Below are 21,670 nucleotides of genomic sequence, written 5' to 3' on the forward strand. Positions count from 1 at the left end.
GGATCCTTGTGAGGAGAAACTGATTTAACGAAAGACTCAAACTCGTGTACTTGAGGTTAATTTTCCAACCGAACAATAAGAATCGAATTTCAGATCAAACAATTACAATTTTATTAGCATTATTTAGAAGGAATAAACAAGTTCAATGGATTCTACTATCAGTCAGTGTATTTTTTCTCTCGGATCAAACCACATCAACCCAGTGTAACAAAATAACAACCCGATGATTATGTTTAATAACAATGCAGCGTTTCATTTCCTCTTTGGATATTCCCTTGCCCCAAAGATGGTTGATCCAACTCTGACATTGGTACTGCCCATTTCAATAAGCGGAAACAATGAGACAATCCATTAGACAGTCGTTCTCTCATAAGCTTTAAAAGAATTGAATGCTACTTTTATGGGGTTTGGTTAGGGAATATGACACAATAGGTACATGAATATAAAGGTACAAACCTACAAGAGTTCTCAAAATATATGAGAAAATTCGAAAAAAATTAAGTATACTCATATCTAACACAACCAAATTTGAGTAACATAGCATGGTTTTGTGCACGGTATGTGGCAGGAGCACAGACATTGTACAACAATGTTTTAGTACTAAAGCATAGACAAAGCCAATTGCATACAAATCTAAAGTTTTCCTTATCTAGATGGTAATGGGAAAACAATCCTTACAGCTAGCTCAAAGTCGCCAGACATTCCCATTGACAGTTCACATTGTTCTTCTGGTAATCCAAGAGCCTTGCAGACTTCACTTCGACAATTTGTTAATGTCTAGGTATCAAATAAATATTGTTAGAAAAATAAAGAATCAATTGAAAAGGACGGAAAAACCGAGATAAGAAGTTCAACCACCTTGAAATTCTCCGGAGTTGTTGTATAATCAGGCATCCCGATTGTCATCAATCCACAAAATTAAAGATTCGGGCAATTTAGACTAACATGTTTTGCAAGTTTCACACAACCTGAAGGCTCAACACCATATTTTGCTGCAATAACATGATGCAGGAAAATACTATTAAAACGATCTCCAAGTGTTGATAAAAGCAGCTTCTTTGTCAGCAAATATACTTGACCTAATCTAACTAGGTACTTAGCCCCAATGAACTAGGTTCCAATAGCCATGTTGATAGAGCATAGTACGGAACTAGAAGCTAAAGAAACAAGACCAGTTCTATCTAGCAAACTTAAAGACAAATACATGGCAACACGCTTGAACGTGCAAAGCCTTGACACAACTCAACGAAAAGCAATATATTTTCATTGTAATAAAAATAAATTTACTTACATTCCTCTCCACTGGTGTTCACCTGGACTAAGACTTTCAAAGGCTTTCTTTCAAAGTTTCCAACCGCACGATTAAGATGATTTGTAATCTGACCCAAAATGAAGTAAACACAGACATTTTAATCAAAAGTTCCTAAAAACACGTAGCTTTGCTTACCAATCAAAGGCTTCAATTTATTGCTCTGCAAATTCCCAATAAAATGCCACTCTATGTCATCCGGAAGCTGCGATTGCAAGCACGAAAATGATTATTACTTCGGTACTTTATCATTTTCAAAATAGAAATGATTTTTTTGACTAGTTCGATGCTTTTTCTTTTGAATGAAGTGGAGGAAGAACCTGAGGGGCTTTCTCGACAAGTTCTTGGACGTAGTTTTCGCCGAAACATCGATGACTGGCGTCGTAAACTTGGCGAATGAGGGAGACGGGTTTCGTTTTACTGACGGCAACGACGCGGATCCGCTGCGATTCATGACCACATCGCTCGGTGACCTGTTGGACTCTCTGGAGAACTGACCGGAGAGCCGACGCTGCTATTCCGTCAATCGCCGTCGACGAGGCTGCCATCTCTTGTTCTTGTTGATGTTGTGGGTAGAGATCCGGTTTGGACTCTTCCAGATTGTCCATCAGTATTTGTGATTCTTATTTCCTTCGCTATTGACTGTATTGTCCAAACCAAATTAATCTCAAGGAAATGGGTTTTCCATGAAAGAGGTTTATAGAGCATCTCAAGAAGAACCGAAAAGATGAAAATGAAGAGAGGGAAGAAAATAACAAAGAGAGCGCGAAGGCAAAAACAATGCTTGGGAGAAAATGAAGGGTATTTTAGTCGAGCACATGGGAATAAAAGAATACCTAATAAAAGTAAGAGATTAACATTCCGGTAAAAAGAGAAAATTTTTTACTGTTGGGAATATATCATTACTCCCTATTGGAAATATTTCCCATCCAAATATGGGAATTTGAATCTGGAAAAAAAATTCTCATCAGGAATCTTGAATTTCATGATCCAATTATCTCCTTAAGGTTTTGGATTTTGATAAAAAAAATACAAAAAGAATGATTTTTTTGTGTTTTTATCGAATATGATGTTTTCAGATGAATATAGAAGAACAGAGGCTGATATTTTGATTTGATCGAAATTTTTGAAGTTTTCTAGGTTATTAGTGTTTGTGTATAAGAAATCTAGAGAGATGGTAGAGAATGCATGATAAGTAAATGCTAATAATTACTAATCATCTGTAAGGAGACGTGAGCAATATATACTTCTCAATTTGTAGTCGTTGGAGGATGTTTGGAGCCGTTGGGTGTTATGAACTCGGGCATTTATTGCTCACCTGAAACATTTTTTTAATTACCACTGTTAAACTTGAAAATTTTAACTTGAAATATGTTACGAAAAGAAGGTTGCAACTTGATTTGTTTTCAAAAGTTATAAAATTTCGTTTTGCAGTGCCATATTTTAGGTTGCGCCGTTTGCTCAGATTTTAAGTTGAGCCCTTATTAGGATAAATTTTCTTTGAAAAAGAGGTTGTGAATGGATTTGTTAGTGAGTGCGCTATAAAAATTTCGATTTCAGGTTCATATTTTAAGTTACGTTGTTTAATCATATTTTAGGTTGCGGCTTGAATAAATTATGATTTTTTTCAGCATTTTTTTAAATCAAAGTATCAAACCTCGAAGAATAAGTATGAATTTTTAAAATTTCAAATTCTATTTCCAGAAAATTTTCCTAAAATATCGACCTAAGGTCAATATTAGTTCAAGTCAAATATGAACTTAAGTAAATATTAGTTCAAGTAGGTTGGGCTAATAACAAGTCGAGTTAACAAAAATCATGTCAATTACATGTCAGATTAATAACAAGTCGAGTAAAATCGGATCTCAAGTCGTTTCAAATCGGGTTATATTATATATTTACCAGTTTCACGTCAGAATTCTTAACCAACTCACGAGAAAAACACTCGACGAATTGGCCTCGCCTTTATTCCAATCAAAAACCTAGTTTGCATTTTATTCCTCGTTTGTGACCAGTGCCAAAATATGAGATCATAACAATGAAATTAAATGAAGTGCAGAGAAGACACTTATAACTATACGCCAAAGACTCTTCTCAACTAGAAAGAAGCATCTCTAGCAATGCCAGCACACAGAATAGAATCAAATTGAAAGTTACTTAAAGTTGATAAAAGCACATCCTATACCATGTGCTGCTCTCACTGGTGTGAATATGTGTCATAACATTAGAAGTTACTCAAAGTTGATGTTAAATGTTTGAAATTTATAAGAAAACAAAAAGCGCAGCCTAGACCATGTTATCATCCAAAGAAAAAGAATAAAACAGGGGCTCATCAATTATGCTGTTAATAGGTGTTTGTATGATTCCACCAGCTGCAACAGTCACCCAATGAAGATATTCCTTAGCTTCACGACTAGCACAGAAAATGTCAACATCTTCAAATACTGTCACTAAATCACCAATAATTAGAAAACAACTTACTAATAACCATAGGCAGAACAAGAAATTCAACCTTTATAAGCAACAGCAAAAAAATATTCTACCTTTACAACCACACAGAAGAATCAAATAGTGACCCAATTCTTCTTCTTCTATGGATTTAACACAATAAATTTCATTAATCAACATGGAGGTCATCTTTTTCTTTTTTGGTTATTGGGAAGGATATTTTCTTGAGAGACATTACCAGTATGCTTCTTAGATATGCAGCCTCGATGACTCTCCATGGGGACATCATGACCCGGAGGTGCATAATGATTCATCTGTTCCTCCAGACCCTCCTCCCCTATTAGCATGTCATCCCTTGTATCCTCCGGCTCCATGGGGACATTATGTTCCAGAGGTGAACTGGGCTAATCCTAGCCCAAACCCTCCTCTTCCATGAGCACATCATCACCCGGATCCTCATGCTCCTTGGGGACATTATGTTCTAGAGGTGAAATGGGTTCATCCTGCCTCAGAACCTCCTCCCCCATGAGCTCATCATCCCCCGAACCCTCTTGCTCAATGGTAACATCAAGTCTCAGAGGTGAAATGGGCTTATCCTGCCTCAGACCCTCCTCTCCCATGAGCTCATCATCACCTGGATCCTCCCGCTCCTTGGGGACATTATGTTCCAGAGGTGAAATGGGCTCATCCAGCCCTAGACCCTCCTCCCCTATGAGCTCATCATCCCCTAGATCGTTCGGCTCCATGTGGATATCATGTGCTGCAGGTGCATTCGACTCATCCTGCCCCAGATGTTGCAACTGTCCCTGACCTTACTACTCATCTTTTCTATATATGAACTTTCCAAAAAAATAAAAAAAAGAATATAAAGGAAGAAATAAACAAGAAAAAAGGAAGCCATAGGGGACACAAGATTACCTTTAAGATACAAAGATATCCAACGATTCTCCCAGTATGATTTGAATTGCTTGCAAACATCGTTCCAATTTTGCTTACGTCTTTTCCTAGATCTTTTACTTTGACGATCATTATATATTTTGTGGAGAGAAATGGAAGCCTTCTTAAAGACTCGAATATTATGAGATGCATGCAGTTGCTTTTGTATCGAGACAGCAGGATCATGGAAGACTGCCTTCTCCATAAATATAATAGATGTGAAAGCACATTCTAGGGGGGATCACGATATATGAGAGACAAGAATTCTATGGGTAGCCTAGCATATGGTGTCCATTCAACCTGTTTTAAACATTATTAGGAAAGACTGAAAAATTAAAGGCATTTGAAAAGATTAAAATTAAATCATTAACAAGGGAAAATTGATATCACTTACAGCATTTTCCGTTAACCTTCTAAAATATTTACGAAATAGAGAACAAGGCCGTCGGTTTCTTTTATCCATGGATGCATTATACAGCTTATCATGCCAACCAACCATCAAAATGAAGTTATCTGGACGATTTTGCATATCTCGGTCTATTTCATCTGTAGATACTTCTCCCATGTGTTTTAGCAACCAAGTTGCAACCTTCGGTATAACCTCTGATATAAACGCCTAAAAAAAAGAACAGCAAAATGTTAATCCACATGGAATAAAGAGAAAAACTACTAAACGTATAATGTGCTAATATAACTTTTAATTTGATCAATTTCTTTCAAAAAAGATAGATAAAATGGTGAAACTGTCTTTGAAGAAGAGGGGACTACAATTGACCCTAATATATAGAGCACCACTGGTCGAAGATATTGGTTCTATTTGTCACCTTTGAGTTTATCTTCATTCAAGCTCTCAAAATTTTCACGGAGCCACGTCATTGTAATTTCATTCTTATTTTTTCCAAAGCAATTTTCCATACACAACTTCTTGACATCCAGGCCTTTTTCGTTTTCTACAATAGGTTTATCGTCTATGGGTAGATCGGTAATTCTGAGAACATCGCCCAATCCCATAAATAGTTTTAAAGAATTATCCTGTCCAAATCTAAAGCATCTTTCGTCTTCATCATACGCCCCACCGCTGTTGTTGTTAAGCCTTTAAAAATATTTTACAGGTTTTGTGAGGATCATAAGGTTCTCGAACCCCGATCCAAACAATTTATCCGCTACAGTCTTGTGGAATTCAAATTTCTCTGGTAACAAATTCTCGGGACTTTCAACAACTTCAAGGTTTTGGACATCCATTTTCCCACCTGAAATAGTAAAACATGCTATAAAAAAGTTTATATACTTCAGTAGCATAACATCTCAAAGCATGTCAAAGTACCATTTGATATAATAGAAACATATAGCATTTGACCTTTCGGAGTAACTTCTACCAACTTCAGACTCCGAAATTCAAGTAATTCAATATGGGTAGACCATGTACTTTAAAAAGGGAAAATCAACCAAAAACATTAAATATAACAAAATTGTTCTTATATTTTACCTGTTGGTTTTGCATATTTCCAACATCGAATTTTCAACGATTATGGTGGAAAATAAAACAAAAAATATGGACAGACATAGTTTTCAAATGAATCGTTTAATTGATTATTTTCAAATTTCAAATTAGCATATCAAATATATATAACAAATGCCTCACAAGTGTGTGTTAAAGACACTTATCAAGCAATTGCCAGCTTCAAGAGCTGAAAATACAAAGGGAAAAATATTTCTACTTAATTTCACATGTGGAATAATGTATATTAACTAACCAAGTACACACTATACTATGCCTAAACTCTAAAATAGTTTGTAATTTTTAGCAATGATATAATATTTAGAGATGCAAGCAAGCATTACTCCAAAAGTGATCCTAAATTGGTGCTACTAAACACTATTTTCGGTAATATCCGAGGTTTACAATATGGTTCAGCTAAAGGATGTTCCTCCTCTTTCGAACTAAAACCCTAAAACTAATAAATTTTGTCTATGAAGTCAATAGTATTTTGATTCCTTTTGTCTCCCAAGTCAACGACATCATGATTCCTTTTGTAATAGTATTTTGATTCAATCGAAAAAGTTGTCCAACTTTTGAGAAGAAAATGCAAACTTAAGGCCAACGGGCAACCCGTATAAACCGCAGTTCGTGCGGGTTTCGGATTTTAAAAAATAAAATTCGTTTAAATTACGAGTTTATTAATCCGGATCGTTAAATTTATGGGTTTAATGAGCTGTTTAATTTAATTTTTTTAATTTATTTTATGTTTTACGGAAGATAATTCACGTTTAGCCCAATTCACATTTTATGTGCATTTTAGCCATAACCCAATTCACGTATGTGCACTAAAATCTGAAGTCCAATTCACGTTTTAATTTGATGATATCCAATTTTAAAGTTCGAACGTATTAATTATACCTATGGTAACGTATAGGGGTGTAAATGAGCCGAGTCGAGCTCGAGTATTACCGAGCTCGACTCGAACTCGAAAACTTTAAATGTAAGCTCGACTCGACTCAAAAACTCATGAACCTAAAATTTTCAAACTCGACTCAATCTCGAAAGATAAAATTAAAACTCGACTCGAACTCGAAAAGACTCGAACTAAAAAAAAATTAAAAACTCGAGACTCGAGCTCAATTTAGAGCTCGATTCAAGCTCGACTTTGAACTCTTTTAAAGCTCGAAAACGAATTAATTTTCAATTGCCGAAACCTATCCCTTTTATACACTCTCTTTATCCCTTCCCCAACCGATGTGGGATATGAACTACTCCAACCAAAAGGGGAAAAAACTTCAACTGTAAATCAGCTTCTTCCCACCACTCCATTAAGCTGAGATCCTCTAATTTCCTTCATTTCTTTCATCTAGTAGTTTAATTCTCTGTTTAATCTCCTTTTCAACTGAAAAAAAAGTAATTTTCCTCTGGAAAAGTTCGATCTTCAGCTAGTTCAATTATCCATGTCGTCGGATATAAGCTAGATATGCTTCTCTGCTATCTGTAGTTTTCTCACTTTCTCTTCAACGAATCAAAAATATTTTCGTTCTAAAGATGGACGGATGCGGAAATGACTTCAACGGAGTTAATTGCGACGAGAGCTTCATATTTGATCTCATGAGTTTGATCTTGTAATTGGCATCTGAGACGAAAACTTCTTAAAAGTCATTTCTTTTTTTTTTCTCCTTTTTCTGTCATTAGGCGTCTTGGAATGGGAAGAGATAGTTTGTTACTGCCAACAGTTGGACTGCCAATTAAACCACGAGCAGGGTTAAGGAGAAAACAGGCTGGAAGAGGCTCTTACAGAGGAATCTAGGGGCTTTATTGCAAACAAAAGATAGGTTGGGGGAGCGTTTTTTATTGAAAATTTCGCTGCTTTTAGTTGAGGTGGGGGGCCTTTTGAACAAAATCAAAGAATTGGTTTCTGCTTTTGGGGAGAGATAGGGATGGGCAGTAGTACAATTAGCAGTGGATTACACCAGATACTGAGAAGTATCTGTAGTTAAAGTAGTTAAAGAAATAATATGTAAGGATGCAATCAGTTGAACATAAGGTCTTGTTACCCCCCCCCCAACCCAATCCTCTGTTAAATTTTATTGTGATTATGATAAGTACCAAATTTATGTATCTGTAGCTTATGCAAAAGTCCAATTAGTTCTTATTCCTTGTTATGCAGGATTGTTGGACAAGTGGCAGTTTCTGGAAAGCATCAATGGACATTTGCAGATAAGCACGTTAACAGCTCCTGCTCATCGTTTGAGGTGAGGAGCTTACCAAGCATTGATGTCTAACATACTGTTTCAGAGTTGATTTTATTTTCAATACTCACTCTGTTTGCTGCCTTAATTTGATTTGAATTTCAGTTATCTGATGATTGGGAAAGTCAGTTATCTGAATTTAATCATCATTCTAAAGTTAATATATTTAGTTTAAATTAGTTATCACATTTAGATTTTTCTTAATTTAGTCCCTGTTTAAGTTTGTTTTCTTTAATTAGTTTTGTATATTTATTTTGCATGTTGATATGTTTATGTATAAGTATACGATCGATTTATTTAGGAGCCACATAACATCATTTTGCATAATTTGTATGTTACCTTCATGTGCATAACTTAACTTCTATCACATAATCAGATTTAGGTTTTAGGGTTTATAATTTATGGTTTGTGATTTAGGGTTTATTATAAAGACATTAACTAATCAACTTGGTATCGATTTAGGAGGTAAGTATAATTTAGGGTTTATGGTTTATGGTTCATTGCAAAGATATTAATTAAAATTTGAGGGTAGTTGTATTATAGAATTTTTAATATATTTTTAAATTTTTATAAATATCAATAGTGTATTTTTAATAATGTAATTTTAAAAAATCTAAAATTATAATATAACATTTTTTCGAGCTGCTCATGAGCTTTTCGAGTCGAATTTCGAGTAGCTCGTTTAGGCTCGTTAAGAACTCGAGTCGAGCTCGAGCTCGAGTCGAGTCCATTCGATTCGAGTATTTATCGAGCCTTGATCAAGTCGATCTTGAGTAGCTTGCGATCTGTCTCGTCTCATTTACAGCCCTAGTAGCATAATATGATAACATAAGCAAAAAGGTTTCCATCTTTTTATATACATATTTACCATTTATAACTAATACCATCAATATATATATAAATAAGCCATACAACGTTTATTATACTCCAATAATTAATCATAAGAAAATCTATATACATATACGTTAAAAAAATAGGAAAAAAACAAATCAAAGTATTAAACCATGTATAAATATAATAATTAAATTAAAAAGGTAAAGTAACATAATATTCAAATACGCAAATAATATATAAAACTTGAGGCAGTAATAAAAAAACATACATAAAATTAGAGTGCAAAATTAAAATAATAAACTATATTTGAGGATTATATTGCTTTAATTCAAAAGTGGGTAGAGCCCTTACACGATTAGCACATTAAAACTTGTCATGGTTGTCTTAAATCCCTAAAATATGTTGTTTTGTGTGACTTATATTATATATACGCCGTATTAAAATTTTAGGAACCATAGCCTCATTTTTTTTGTTTCCCTTCTTCGTCGTTTCTCTTTATCTCCCCATCTTATCTCTTTTTTCACATAAACAGTAAACGGGTAAGCCCGTTAGCCTGCGGGTTAAATGGAACTTTAAATTTTTAGTCATAACATTGATTTCAAACATTAACATTGTATCAACATCTAAGTTGTCAAAATAATCCACTAATTTTCCAATAAAAGTTGTCCTAGGTATCCTAACAATAAAACCACCATGTTGTATCACAATACTAAACTTCTTTGAATTATTCAAAAATGATCCTATAGTATTGTTAAAACTATTTGAAAAAGACAATACAAGTCTGAGCCAGTATACAAATTGCTATTGCTATCAATAGAGAAAAGCAACATATAACTTTTAAGGGGAAAAATGACACTAACTTAAATTTACATTATACAATTCACCAAATAGTAGGAGAAATAAAAAGACCCCACAATAAATATGGTCTGAGATTTACCCTACAACGACCAAAAAAGACCCCACTATTACAGTTGGAGGAGAAGAATAAAGTCATAAGAAAGAGGAAAATGGTAATTCAGATGAAGGGTTAGGGATTGCAAGTCTCAAATTGGGAAATTAGGATTAAAAAGGGTAATGTGAGATGCGCAGGGAAGATTAAAGTGATATAAGAACCAGATTTACCTGATATGAAGGAATCGGGCCAGGGAACAAGAACAAACCAAAGGAGGATACCTGCACAAGACCATTAAGCATGTTAATAGTAATGCAAGATGGGAAAACCATTTCGTACAATTATAAACAAATAATATCATAAACAACCGAATTATTCGATCACCTATTGAACGAATGGGAATTTTCTTTTTATAAACCTAAACTTTTTTCTCTATTTTCTCTCGTTTATTCTATTCTCTCAGCCTAAACCATAACAAATTGGTATTAGGAGCCTTAATTCTTGGCACAAAGAATTCATATATGCCAAAGAAGAATCAATCAATGGCTGGACCCTATGATTTGTTTTCACTTCAAAAGAAAATTGAAGACTTAAAAACATTAGTAAAGCAAGCAAACGAGGAAACTAATCCTCCTAAATGGTGGGAAACACAAAATGAACGTACTGCAACCTTGGAGAATAGGATGAACACCAATCAAAGATATATAGAACTTTTGAAGATTCTGATTGAAAGGAACGAGGAGCACGCGTAATCTGTTTCTAAAAGCGAGCAGGTACATACTCCTATTGATATTAAAGCAATGGGGAAGAAACCTATTATTGTGATAGTTATTAATGATAAATCTCATTTATCCTATAAAATGGATGAGCCTGACATTCTTAAATCCAAATAAGATGATTTTCAATCTGTAAAACCTATAAAATGGATGAGAATAGTGGCTTCAAACACACCCTAGGTGGGTCGAATGAGGATAAAAAAGGCTAACAGAGATCTTTTAATAGTTCAGCTTCTATGTTGCATAGGCCTAAAGTAAAGTTACCCTTCTTTGATGGGGTAAACCCGAGATGATGGATCCAAAAGTGTCACAAGTACTTTAATGTATGAAGTTCATGAGGAACAGTGAGTGGAAGTAGCACGATGTATCTGCAAGGTCAGGAAAAAACTTGGTTTGATGGATATATAATGCAGAAACACCGTGTGCATTGGCATGAGTTCAAAGCAGACCTTTTTCAGAGATTTAATAAACAATAATTTCTAGATATCATTGAGGAGCTCAGCAAGTTCATACAAAGAGGAACTATAGATGAATACCAGGATAAGTTTGAAGAGTTGAAGCCGTATATGTTAATGCTAAACCCTACCCTGGGGGACGAATTCTGTCTTGATGTTTATTAGTGGCCTGAAGAAATAACTAAAGCATAGGGTAAAAACTTTAAACCCTACCAGTGTAGCTGAGGCTAGTAGGCAAGCAAAGCTATACGAACTCTCTATAGAATTTGAAAATAATATTCAGAAAATGAATTTCAGAAAACAACCCTACCCAACCCCAACTACTTTCATAAAACCTGCAACCATTCCTACTGTTTCCAAACCTAGCATCAACACCCAAACCAAACCAAGTCTGCTTGAATATAGAAGGCATAATAGTATATGCTTTAAATGTGGTGACAAGTTCACACCAGGACATCAATATAAGAACTGTCAGTTGAATATGATGGAATAATGAGAGCCACTACAGTCTGATGTGACATAGGGAGGAATATGGAGGAAGAATTAATTCAAGGCGATGACACCTTAGAAATCTCTATTAATGCAATTACTGGTTGTTTGGGTCATAATACCTTGAGAATTCAAGGATTGTTGAATGGTAAACCCTTGAATATTTTATTGGATTGTGGGAGCACTAATAGTTTCTTAACTCCCAGATGGACCAAGGAAGTATTGAATGTAGTGACTATTCACCCTCTGACTATAACAGTGGCAAATGGACAACAATTATTCAGTTAAGCTAAATGCAACAAGGTCACTTAGTCAATGTAGGGGCATAAATTTACAAATGATTTTAAGGTGTTGTAATTGGGTGGGAGTGATATGGTGTTGGGAGTAGATTGGCTGAAACTATTCAGTCCAATCCTACGGACTTCAACCACATGACAATAACCTTCAATAAAGATGATGATCATATTCTAATTATAGGCCACTAACCCTTTACCTTATCACGACCTATTTCTGGGGCTACATTGCATAAACTCACAACTTCAGATCCTGACATAATGGGACATATTTTCATGGTTACAATGGAGACATCTAAACCAGTAATTCCTAAGGAACTCCAACCCTTATATAGTCTGAATATGTTTTTAAAGAACATCAAGTCGCGCCTCTTAGAAAAACTCATGATCATTCCATACAACTTAAACCAGATCTACACCAGTCAACCTAAGACCATACATATTTTCTTATCACCAGAAGATAGAAGTGGAGAAATATATTGCTATTATGCTTTCTTCTTCAATTATTCAGCCAAGCAAAAACCCTTTTTCTCCACCATGCTTGCTAGTAAATAAAAGGATGGTTCTTGGCATTTTTGTGTGGATTATAGAGAGCTTAACAACAAAACCATGAAAAACAAATTTCCTATTGTAGACACTCATTTTTGTCCGGGTCTACAAAAACATTTTATTATATTATATATATATTTATTTATTTTTATTATTATTAATATATTTTTTATTTTTTTTATTTTTGCATGCCCCACACTCAACCTCGATTTAGTGAGATTCAAAAAATAAACCAACGTATTTGAGTCCTATTGAAACACTAAAACCGAAGTATTTTGAGTCCAAGTAGGACTCTAAATCTGAGCTAAAAATAGGTTTCTTTAGACTATAAATAGACTTAACCATCAAGAGGAAAGACACAGAGAAAAACGTGGAACCAAAATCAGAAGAAGGGGCAACGATTTGAAAAAACTGAGAGAAGAAAATGAAAAAACAATAAGCGTGGAGGATCCAAAGCCAGTATCTAAAAGCACGAGGAGTGGCAGGGCATTTTCATTGCAAATCCAGTTTCTCTACATGCAAAAGATGGGAGATGTAATAAATTTTGACTTATTCTTTTTATTTCATTTTTTATTTATTTACTTTATATATTTTTTTCATTTTCTCCTAATTTTAATATTTTTTATTTCTTTTTTACATTGTTATATATATATATATTTCATTTTTTATTAATATTATTATATTAATATTTTTTATTATTCTTTTCTCATGTTTATTTTTATTTTTACAATCCAACACTTTTGACTTTTTAGGGATACTTTCAATCGATCAAAGATAATTAATTCAAATTGAATTTTTAAATTTAAATTTAAATTTGAATTTTCGCAATTAAAGACAATCGGTAAATTAATTGGTACCGAAAGGGCTGTTCAAGGGTGCTAATCCTTCCTTGACCGTAACCGACTCCCGAACCCGACACGTTTCTAGTATAACGTAGATCAGATAAGATGGTGTCTGACCTACCTAAATTCATTTTTAATGGTCGGTGGAGACTCCAATTCATTTAATCCAAGTCGAAGCCCAATTCGGGGCCCAACCGATAGACGGCTCCGACAGCTTGGCGACTCTGCTGGGGACAGGTAAGTGAGTCAGGCCGAAATTAATTTCCGGTTGTCTTTTTTAGTGAAAATTACAAGTTTAAATTTTAATTTATTTATTCGATTCTTATTATTTATCTTTGATTATTTTTTCAAATAAATATTTGTACTAACGTTTTTTAATGATTTCATATATTTTTCAAAATTGTTATCTCTAGCTCTATACCCGAGCTCCGAACCCTTTTAAGTGGGGGCGAAAGCGATGCCTTCGTGGGAATTTATTCTCCGTATGGACATAAGGGAATGTATCCTCTCGAGTTTAACTTAGTCCACATAAGCTTGATATGGGCTTAGGACTAAGGGTCTGGCAAGCCCAAGGGGGCACCAGCAAGAAGAACTCGAGTACCTTTTTTAGAACCTAAACCGGGAGAGTATAGGGAATTAGAGTTCACCCTAAAACCTCATTCTAAACTCTAGGCTGCTTTGTTTCATGCCTTACTTTCTGTTTAAAGCATGCGAACTAGACAAATATGCGGTTAGGATTTGTTTGAAATAAGCATGTGGGATAGAGATCATGTCCGGGTAGGAATTAAAGCATGTGGGGTAAACATCATGTGGGGTAGGACTTTTATTTTTCATGATTATTTTTTATTATTTTCATCTCACTAACTCTTTTCATTTTTATTTTATTTTCATCACTTGCATCATTTAAAAGTGGAGTTGATCCACAAAAAATGTGTTTGTTAAACATGAATAACATGTATTAATGGACAAAGGGGTTGTAATATAAGAGATGAAAATACAGAGGACAGTCTACAAGACGACTATGTGTCGCATTCAATCCAGAAGACGTGGTACCCACAATTGAAGAGTGTATCACTCTGCTGCATTATAAAGGACTCAGAATGAACCGGGTCTACATCAAGCACAATGAAAGTCTATCTTTGAAGAACTGACTGACAGAGGTTGCAGGGGCAAGATGAAGGGAGTCCTTTCAAAGACAACAATGGCAAAATGATAGCTGAAATTGGAGACCCTTGCTGACGAATTCAAGAAACAGACAAATGAACTTCACATAGTTCCTATCAATTGAGGGCTCCAATGATGTATTCGTTGGGAACAAGTTCAACAAAAGATAAATGCCAGAGATGCAGTAATTCGAGACTACTTAGGCCAGTAAAAAAAGTAACTCAACATTTGCACGGTTCATCCAGGAAGCCAGAGCGGTTCGACAGGTTATTCAACCGGTGACAGACGAAGGCAAAAGACTAGTCAACATGTCAAAAACTGTCAGGATATTTTTATCTCTTAAAAGATAAAATACTTTTGTCCCCAATAAGGATTATTTCTAATAACAGACACATTTTTTGATCAATGTCTCGAACATTGCATGCATCATGCATTCTTGCATATTTCGCATTATTTTTCTTTTTTATTACATTCACATGTCTCATAAAAAATGTGAACATTTTGATTCTATTCCCAAGACCTACAAAGAGCTTTACCAGCAACTTCTTGACACCCATGTAGTGTCACCATACCTGGTGGAAACCATGAAGTCCCCATACCCCAAGTGGTATGACGAGAATGCTCATTGTGAATATCACGGCGGTGTCTCAGGGCACACAATTAAGAATTGTTACGCATTCAAGAGAGTCGTGCAGAAGATGCGTAACCAGAACTGGATCGACTTCAACAACTTGGGGCCATCCAAGTGAGGAAGATCATTTTCTCATTTGAGGCATTCTGTTTGAATTTGTTTTTCATTTTTTTCTCAAGTTTTTGTAAGGACTTTTAAATAAATTTATGTCACTTTAAAGACGTTAAGCAATGAATCACATTTGCAAACTTGCAATTCTTTGAATATCATCTGAATTAAGAAACTCTGTAAATAGTTCAAAGTTACAAATCTTTGACGAAGTAACATGATTTAAAACAAGGAATTTGACTTTACCCAGAATATGCACTCAAACACCGTACCCTACTCTTGCAATAAACCAATATAACCTTTTCTTTCATAAGGTGCGACAACATGGGGCATCCTTTTGCATGTGACATTACTATACTTTTTTTTAAGACGTTCAGTGATGATGATGATCTTTACAGATGGAATAGTCGAGTAATCAAATCTAGTTTAGGTCAGTTGTTTGGAAATTGAACTCTAAAAATGAGATTCCTTGACTTTCAACAACACCTAGACTATAACAGGTTCTTCTTGACAAACTTAAGAAATTAAATCCGTAAAGTTGAGCTATTCCACTAAGAATTGGTTATAGAGGAAACTTGAAAGCCTTGGCTTTATGAGTAGATTACGTTTAAACCATTACATTGCTCGAACACTTGACAATTCGTTGTTTACTCCACTGCTATTGTCCGACCGAAGACTTTGTGATGAGATGAACCCTTCAGTTAACTTGATAAAACTGATTATAATGTTAAGTTGTCCCTCTAAAGCAATTGGTTAAACGCCCCTGCTTTATGGATTCAGCTAGTCAGATAACGGCAAATTAAATCAAATTTATCTAAGCAAAAAAATTTCAGTAATGATGAACTAAGGTTGACCAAGATTTTTAAATCGAGAAGAACACTCAGGTCTTTAAATCGAGAAGAAGACCAAGGTTGACCAAGATTAGCAACAAAGAGTCACTTTCCGATTCACCCACGATTTCAACTTCAAGAAGAATGATATCGTGCCCAATGGATCGACTTGGTGTCACAACAAATACTATCAAGTCTCAAATCAAAGAGAACCAGACAAAAACTGGTTGTATTTTTCATCTTTGCCCTATTCTTGTTAACACAAAAATGCGCAAAGAGGGGCAGTTGTAGACACCCGTTTTTGTTCGGGTCTACAAAAATATTTTATTATATTATATATATATATATTTATTATTATTAATATATATTTTTATTTTTTTATTTTTGCAGGCCCCGCACTCAACCCCGATTTAGTAAGATTCAAAAAATAAACCAACGAATTTGAGTCCTATTGAAACACTAAAACCGAAGCATTTTGAGTCCAAGTAGGACTCTAAATCTGAGCTAAAAATATGTTTCTTTAGACTATAAATAGACTCAACCATCAAGAGAAAAGACACAGAGAAAAACGTGAAACCAAAATCAGAGAAAGGGGCAACGATTTGGAAAAACTGAGGGAAGAAAAAGAAAAAAAAAAGCGTGGAGGATCCAAAGCCAGTATCTAAAAGCACGATGAGTGGCAGTGCATTTTCATTTCAAATCCAGTTTCTCTACACGTAAAACATGGGAGATGTAACAACTTTTGACTTATTCTTTTTATTTTATTCTTTATTTATATATATATTTTTCATTTTCTCCTAATTTTAATATTTTTTATTTCTTTTTACATTGTTTATATATATATATATATATTCATTTTTATTAATATTATTATATTAATATTTTTTATTATTCTTTTCTCATGTTTATTTTCATTTTTACAATACAACACTTTTGACTTTTTAGGGATACTTTCAATCGATCAAAGATAATTAATTCGAATTGAATTTTAAATTTTGATTTTCGCGATTAAGACAACCGATGAATTAATTGGTACCGAAAGGGCGGTTCAAGGGTGCTAATCCTTCCTTGACCGTAACTGACTCCTGAACCTGACATGTTTCTGGTATAACGCAGATCATGTAAGATGGTGTACAACCTACCTAAATTCGTTTTTAATGGTCGGTGGCGGCTCCAATTCATTTAATCCAAGTCGAAGCCCAATTCAGGGCCCAACCGAAATACGGTTTTGACACCTATACTTATGGTTGAAGATCTGTTAGATGAACTATATGGGGCATCTATTTCTCTAGGATAGATGTGCGTTCGGGTTATTGGTAAATCAGAATCAAAGAAAAGGATATCTACAAGACTGCATTCAGAACTTATCATGGCCATTTTGAATTTAAATTAATGTCATTTGGCCTTACTAGTGCTCCAGTTACATTCCAGTCTCTCATGAATGCACTATTCCATTCTTATCTTAAGAAATTTGTCATTTTTATGACAATTTGGTGTGTAGTAAAACTATAGCAGAAAATGTACACCACTTGCAACTAGTTTTGCAAACAGTTCAAGACAACAAGCTATTTGCCAAAAAGACCAAGTGTTTCTTTGATCAATCTCATATGGAGTATTTGGGGCATGTAATTTTTTTAAAAAGGGGTTTCCACTTATCCATCTAAGGTTGATGCAATGCAAAACTAGCCTATACCTTAGAGTTTAAAATCTCAGAGATTTCTTGGGATTGACTGGATATTATAGACGTTTCATAAAGAGTTATGGTGAGATAAGCAAATCTTTAACTCAAATGTTGAAAAATGACTGTTTTATTTGGTCACCTACAACGTTGGAGGCTTTTGAAACTCTGAAGTTAGCCATGTGCAATGCCCAGTTTTAGCCTTGCATAATTTCTCTAAATGCTTCTATTTAGAAATTGATGCTAGCTATTCAATAACTGAGGATGTTATGTCTCAAGAAGGAAAACCCATAACCTATTTGAGTAAAGCTCTAAGTCCTAAACATGCTAATTTTTCTATCTATGAGAGGGAGTATTTAACAACACTATTGGTTGTATCCAAATAGACATATTATTTGGAAAGAGGGCCTTTTATAATTAAAACAGACCATAACCTCTCAAATACCTCTTGTAGCAGAAACTGACTACCACCTCTCAAAAGAGGGGCCTCACCAAATTGCTAGTGTTGGATTACAAAAGAGGGGCCTCATCATATTGTGTAGATGTCCTATCAAGGCAATTTGAAGAGTAGGGAGTAATTTTTTTAGATGGGCATTAGTACAAATATTCTTACTTGGGTTGATGAAGTGGAAAGCACTTATAAAGATGTTGATTTTGCTTCAGAAATGATAAGGAAATTGACTGTGCAACCATCTTCTAATAATGACTGGAAGTTTGCAATTATTGTTTTAAGATATAAAACAATGGTTTATGTTGGCAGTAAAGGCAATTTGAGAATTCAGATAGTTCAGGCTTTCTATGACTCTCCTAAGGGGGCCATTTTGGGATTCAAGCAACCTACCAAAGAATTCATTCTTATTTTTACTGGTCGGGGCTCAAGAAGATGGTTGTTTATGTTCAGAGGTGTGATGTTTGTCAACAAATCAACGTGGAGAATGTCTCTAAACCAAGTTTATTTTTTGATGGTCAAACTGAAAGATGGTTAAACTGAAAGGGTAAACCAATGCCTAGAACAGTACCTAAGGGGTTCTATTTTTTCAAACCTACCCTATGAGCTATGTGGTTATCTCATGCAGAGTGGTGGTACAATACCACTTATCATACAACTCTTCAATTGACACCGTTGGAAGCCCTTTATGGTTATAAACCCCGTTGTTGACATGGCAAACATAGACAAATGTGAACAGTGCCAATGAACTATTGGGAAGCGTGAACAATTGAGGATATAATCAAAAACGAATTGCAGGCAACACAAAACTGGATGAAACAACATGCAGACAAGAAAACGACAGAACGAGAATTCAAACTGGGAGAGGAAGTGTACCTAATGCTGCAACCCTATAGACAAACTTCTATGGTCCTTTGAAGTATTTTGAAGTTAGCAGCTAAGTTATATGACATAAAATTTTGGAGAGAATTGGAAAAGTTGCATATCGCCTCGATTTACCTGAAACTTCTCGAATACATCCCGTTTTACATGTGAGCTTATTGAAGAAGTGTATTGGTGACTCCACAACTCCACCTACAATAGAAATGAATGGTCAATTGAAGATTTTTCCTGAGGCAATTTTGGGAAAAAGAGTAGTCAACAGATAGAATCGACCTTTGACTTAGTTACTTGTGCGATGGATAAATCTTGATGAATCACATGACACTTGGGAGGATTACTTCATCCTTCATATGCAGTTTCCTAGTTTGATCCTTGGGGACAAGGATTGTTTCTTGGGGCAAGTATTGTTACAATCGGAGGAGGAGAAGAAGAAAGTCACGAGGAAGAGGAAATTGAGAATTCAAGAAAGTCACGAGAAAAAGGAATTTGGGAATCCATATGAAGGGCAAGTGTACGATCTATAAAAAAAGTTTTAAATTATAAATAGATGTAAAAAAAATCATAAATAAAGATAATACTTAATAGAAAATTAGAAAATAAAATTCATAAGTAAATAACAATATTAACTCTAGAACAATAAAATCCATAAACAATCCATAATATTAAGTCTAAAACAATAAAATCTATAAACAAACCATAATATTTAGTATAAAACAATAAAATTCATAAACAAATCAATTGAGTTCAAAGATCATGCATCAATTGAATGGAATTTAACACTTGGAAAGCTAGAACTTGCAATCAAATATGTCTACTTATAAAATTAAAGAAAAGATTCAACTACCAAAATTTTAATAAGTTTAATCTAGATTAAAAGATACAATACAATTTCATTTTTATCAACTTTCATTTTCCAAAATACAATAATGAAATTTAAATGTAGATGGATTAAAAATCGAATTGGTAAAAATTTGAATTTTTGAAGAAAAAATCGAATTAGTTGAATCAATTTAATCAACATCATCCTATTCATGTTTTTGTTTTAGGCATTCTATCAAACATCTAACCGACATATATGTCAAACTCTTGTCAGTTTGGCTCTAATAAAATACCAAAACTAAAAGTTTCAGTCATAAATGTTATTATGTCAAGTTGAAAATTACATATATAAGATTTGGGTTATCTCGACTTCACACAAATTTTGGGCTCTAATAAAATACCAGAATTAAAAGTTTTAGACATAAATGTCAAGTTTAAAGAACAAAAATTTGGCCAAAAATAATTAAGAGAATTTTTGGAAGAGCTTACCTATCACCAACTCCATCGAGAGAAAGAAAGGATTTGAAAGTGGCAACTAGCAAAAGTTTTATCGAGCTTAACTTGAGACGACGAGAAAGAAGAAATTGAGGAGAAGCTGTCAAAATTAGGTGGAGACCTTATTCAGGTAGTTTACCCTTATTTTTAAAAAGATAGTAGCACCTGGATTTATTTTCAAATGCTATAAATAATTTCGATTCATGGAATCATATTTAAGGTTGAAATTATATTATTTATTAAATGATTTAAAATTTTTGATTCTGAGGTTCATATTTTATGTTGCGCCCTTATGAGAATAAATTTTAAATTTATTTTTAGCACATTTTTTAACTAAAGTATCGTTTTTCATAAAATATTTTGAATTTATTTTTCAAAATAAACCCTTCATTTCACCTTATTTTTCAATCTAAAATCTTGACAAGTGGGACATTGCTATTGATTAAAGTGTGGTCATTTACTAACATTAGAGTGATTTTTATACCACCTTTATTTGATTTTGCCTTCTCCTTTATTCAATTCAATTTCACTTTATTTCTTTTGCTTCTCATACATCTCCTCCCTCGAGTCTTTTCAATTATTTATTTCTTCTTCTTCATCATTAAAGTCTAAAGACTTTTCATTAAAGGTTTTTTCCTTCAAGGCTTCTCATACACTCAACCGCCCATCACCTTCATTTGTCCCCAACCATTTCATTTCTATGGATCAACCCCTCGCCTCTATCATTGCTCTGTCGTTGATTCATTGTCCTTGGACTCCAGTCCCAACTTATTCTCATTTTAGGTTATGTTTGCTTCTAATTTGATGAAATAAAGGGTTTATAGAGTTATTTAATCATGGTGCAATTAAGCATTTCAAACATATACATTTTTATACAAGTAGAATTATGCATAAATCTTCACTTCACTTTTTTCTTTGTTTCTCCACTGAACTCTATTCCTCTCAAATTAGTCACGATGTGACAATAAAGGGATACTTAGCGGGTTCCGATAGGGTACCTTATATTCGGATCGGGGTCACGTGGGTAACAATCAGACCCAACCCATGTGTATCTCCA

General features: G+C 34.2%; 1 long non-coding RNA gene and 1 pseudogene across 1 annotated transcript; both read right to left on the reverse strand.

The window, feature by feature from the left end:
* Positions 1 to 588: 588 nt before the first annotated feature.
* On the reverse strand, positions 589 to 2,060 carry LOC120203605 (annotated as a pseudogene).
* A 1,548-nt stretch (positions 2,061 to 3,608) lies between these two features.
* LOC120203606 lies at positions 3,609 to 20,738 on the reverse strand. The gene is made up of 7 exons (XR_005523845.1): positions 20,608 to 20,738; positions 19,573 to 19,817; positions 19,417 to 19,491; positions 10,385 to 10,435; positions 5,518 to 5,943; positions 5,088 to 5,309; positions 3,609 to 4,993 (listed from the first exon to the last, which is right to left on the reverse strand). It is a non-coding gene; the product is annotated as an uncharacterized LOC120203606 (long non-coding RNA).
* Positions 20,739 to 21,670: the final 932 nt, after the last annotated feature.

The sequence above is a fragment of the Hibiscus syriacus genome, unplaced genomic scaffold (genome assembly GCF_006381635.1).
Source record: "Hibiscus syriacus cultivar Baekdansim isolate YM2019G1 unplaced genomic scaffold, ASM638163v2 tig00010204_pilon, whole genome shotgun sequence".
Taxonomy (NCBI): Eukaryota; Viridiplantae; Streptophyta; class Magnoliopsida; order Malvales; family Malvaceae; genus Hibiscus; species Hibiscus syriacus.